The sequence below is a fragment of the Panthera leo genome, chromosome D2 (assembly GCF_018350215.1).
Source record: "Panthera leo isolate Ple1 chromosome D2, P.leo_Ple1_pat1.1, whole genome shotgun sequence".
Taxonomy (NCBI): domain Eukaryota; kingdom Metazoa; phylum Chordata; class Mammalia; order Carnivora; family Felidae; genus Panthera; species Panthera leo.
In genome coordinates, this window is record NC_056689.1 from 40,263,592 (window position 1) to 40,267,773 (window position 4,182).

A 4,182-nucleotide genomic window follows, 5' to 3' on the forward strand; every position below is an offset into this window, starting at 1 on the left:
AACAAAACGTTTCAACCCAGTGGAAAGAGAAAGAATGCAGAACACAAAGCAGATGGTCAAATAAAAATATTGATTAGCATCTGCAGAGATTTCTGACATAATGTAGCATCCATAAGGTAATATAGGTATATAGAAGGAGAAAGGTATATAGAAGGAGAAATCACAAAATGGAAAGATTTTTGAGACATTAAAGATATATCTGTTGGGCTTCTGGTTCCACATGTAAGGAGATTGGAAGTTGCCCACCACTACCACACCCTAACAAGTAAAAATCTGAACACAATGAGAAATCAACTCTTCTTGGATTCATAAAAGAGGGAGGACACAGGGGAAACCACTGACCCCAAGACTGGAGAGACAGACAGGCTAATACCTAGAGTCATGGCTTATGAGGGCAGGGACTTACAAGATAAAACTTCCACAGGTACCAATGCCAGAGTACCAAACCTACACTGTAATTGATGAACTGATGCTGTTTCAGTGTGTGGGGGCAACTCTGAGAGTTAAAAACTCCAGGGGACCCAGTTATGGTAGGGGGAGAGCCCACAATCCTGTGAGATTTACCTCTGGGAGGTCAACCAGAATCCCACAGAAAATGTTACAGAAAGATGTCCTCGGGCTTCCAGCAGGGGGAAGAGAAAAGAACTCATTCTGAAATAGCCAAAGCATCCTGTTCTTAACAAGGCCCAAACTTAAGGGAAACTAGACAACTATAGCCTAATCAGCTGGGGTATTGTTGAAGCTTGATCCAATGTGTGGAAGGGAAATACTAAATTCCAGCCACTTTAGTTATCCTGTCCCAACTAAGGGGGAAGAAAAAAAAAAAAAACCCCTGAGAAAAACTTGATGAGTTGGCAATCCAGAGTCTAAAGACTGAGACCCAATCACAGCACTGCATAGCACTTTCTATCACCCAGCATACCTCACCACCATGTTACTATAGACCTATTTACAGCATACAAACCATGTCAAATTGAGATTCTTCAAGGTTGAAAATCAAAGCCACTTTTCCTCCCACTCCGTGCTCTCGTGGATTATAACATATCAGTCCCTGACTTCATTTACCAAAATATGCAAAATTCTTAATCTCCAACCAAATGACTGACTGAGCTCTCAATGATGTGACATTTCCACTGATGTGACTCAAGTTCACATCAAACTAAAGATTTTCTTTTTCACGTAGGAAAGCAATTTGTTCCATTATAAGCACTTACACAGTTACTCATGGAGAGTGACAGGCCTGCTGGTGAAACAGGTCACCCAAAATAGAGATGGTGCCAAACTAGTGGTCAGGGACTAACTTTTCACTTGGCTCTGTTCCTTTCTCACTTTAGCCTTTACTTAAAGGAGTCTGAAAAACTTGGGGATACAGCCTAATAAGAAAAATAACCACAAACAGTATCCCCCTTTCTGTAGCTACTTCAGACCTTTGTTACCAGTAAATTCCTGAAGAAAAAATTTTTTTTTACTTTTTTGTAATGTTTATTTATTTTTGAGAGACAGAGAGATAGGGTGAGCAGGGGAGGGGCAGAGAGAGAGACACACACACAGTATCCAAAGCAGGCTTCAGGCTCTGAGCTGACAGCTCAGCACCAATGAGGAACTTGACTCCATGAAATCTGAGACCATGACCTGAGCTGAAGTCAAACGCTTAACCAACTGAGCCACCCAGGCACCCCCTGGAGAAAATTTAAATATAAGTCTGTGGATTTACTGAATCAAATCCCCCAGTTAATATTTAGAAAACACCCTCTGTTTGGGCTATACCATTGTTGATGGTACCTATCATAGAGGGATAGCCAAAGTTTGTGTGTCAAAACCAGTGTTAAATCAAACTCAGGGTTGAGAGGAAAAAAAGAGGGAGTTTAAAATCACAAGAAGCACGGACATATCTAGGACCCCTGTCTTTCTGGATCCATGTGTCCTTCAGGATCGTCATCATTATAAATGTCTCTGCCATTTGCCAAACCCACACGATATTGTCTTCTGATACAGAACAAATCACTCAAGGTTCGTTGGGATTCCAGGAGAAATCAGATATCTTGGCAGTGTGACCACCATGAATAAAGAATTCTGGTGGCCTGTCCTCTGCATCTTCTGAGGATTGTTTCTCTCCAGTGTTACTTAAATCCCAGACATTCAGTCTGTGATCAGTACCACCGGAAGCCAACATAGTCTCCTTGTGAGGTGACCACTGAACTTGGAATTTTTCATCCTTATGTGATTCAGAGGAATGCAACTTAAGTTTCAGATTTCTCAAATCCCACAAGGCAACAGTCTTTTCAGCTGATCAAAGCGTAAGAGACTTTTAAATATGGAGAACAAACAAAGGATTGCTGGAGGGGTTGTGGACGGATGCATGGACCAAATGGGTGAGGGGCATTAAGGAATCTACTCCTGAAATCATTGTTGCACTATATGCTAACCAACTTGGATGTAAATTTAAAAATAAATAAATTATTTAGAAAAAAAAAAAAAGAATGAACTCACTATAAGGATTGAAAGAGAGGTAGTTAGTTCACTTCGGCAGCGTGAGCATCAACTGAGGGGCTTGCTTTGGAAGTATTGTTTGAAGGAGTATCTCAGATCATAAATTTCTGATCATCAGCAACTGACCCAAACAGATATTCAGGTGGCAGATGCCGGGAAACATTTTCTACTACTGCTGTATGCCCTGTAATCACATCCACAACTTTTCCTTCCTTTAGAACAGTACTGATGTCCCAGAGGAGGATGGTATGGTCATCTGAATCACTAAGTAAGTGCCCACTGAGATTTGGGTTCCAGGAAAGTCCATAGCCTTCCTTCTGATGTCCATGGAGATGCAAGTCTGGGTTGCACTCTCCGGAAAGGTCTGGTTTGGAAGGATGTTTGGGATAGTCAAAAACAAGAACATCACCGGATGGAGTCTTTGTTGCAGTGACACAAGGGTCCTGGGGCATATCGTGGTGGCCTGTTTACTTCTCCTTCATGGTTGATCTTAATTTCTATTTCAACGTTTCCACTAACTGAGCCAAAACCTCCAAATTCTCCTTTCTCACTGCCATAGTGGGAAGCATCAAACTGAGCATCATCGTTAGGGAGCTGCACATGGGCTATCACAAGGAGGTTTTGTTCATCCCATGTATGTGTTCCCAGGACAAGTCAATGAGTGCTGAAGTCTTTCCCTTCTGGTCTGGTTTCATCTGGAAGTCACTGTGCAAATAGGCTAGGCCACTCCAGAGCATGAGTCATCACCGAATTGTAAAGAAAAGAAGAAAACGGATGTTCTTTATCCATATTTTGTATTCTTCTTTGATCACATGTTCTTCTACTGCGTCAGGGGGCAGGGGGTGGGGATCCTGGGGTCGAGTTCTGCATGCTGGCGCTATTGTTTCCTCCAAACTAAAGATATTTAAACTGAAATTATTTCACTTAGCATCACACTCTCCAGTTCCACCCACATTGCTACAAAAGGCCATATTTCATTCTTTCTCATTGCCACGTAGTACTCCATTGTGTATATAAACCACAATTTCTTTATCCATTCATCCGTTGATGGACATTTAGGCTCTTTCCATAATTTGGCTATTGTTGAGAGTGCTGCTATAAACATTGGGGTACAAGTGCCCCTATCAGTACTCCTGTATCCCTTGGGTAAATAACTAGCAGTGCTACTGCTGGGTCATAGGGTAGGTCTATTTTTAATTTTTTGAGGAACCTCCATACTGTTTTCCAGAACGCCTGCACCAGTTTGCATTCCCACCAACAGTGCAAGAGGGTTCCCATTTCTCCACATCCTCTCCAGCATCTATAGTCTCCTGATTTGTTCATTTTGGCCACTCTGACTGGCATGAGGTGTGCTATGCTAAGTGAAATAAGCCATACAGAGAAAGACAGATACCATATGTTTTCACTCTCATGTGGATCCTGAGAAACTTAACAGGAACCCATGGGGGAGGGGAAGAAAAAAAAAGAGGTTACAGTGGGAGAGAGCCAAAGCATAAGAGACTCTTAAAAACTGAGAACAAACTGAGGGTTGATGGGGGGTGGGTGGGAGGGGAGGATGGGTGATGGGTATTGAAGAGGGCATCTTTTGGGATGAGCACTGGGTGTTGTATGGAAACCAATTTGACAATAAATTTCATATATTAAAAGTATAAAATAAAAATAAACTGAAATCATGATGTTCCTTTTCTCCTA

General features: G+C 41.9%; 1 pseudogene; it reads right to left on the reverse strand.

Annotated features, from left to right (window-relative positions):
• Window positions 1-1,892: 1,892 nt before the first annotated feature.
• Window positions 1,893-3,249, reverse strand: LOC122202231 (annotated as a pseudogene).
• Window positions 3,250-4,182: the final 933 nt, after the last annotated feature.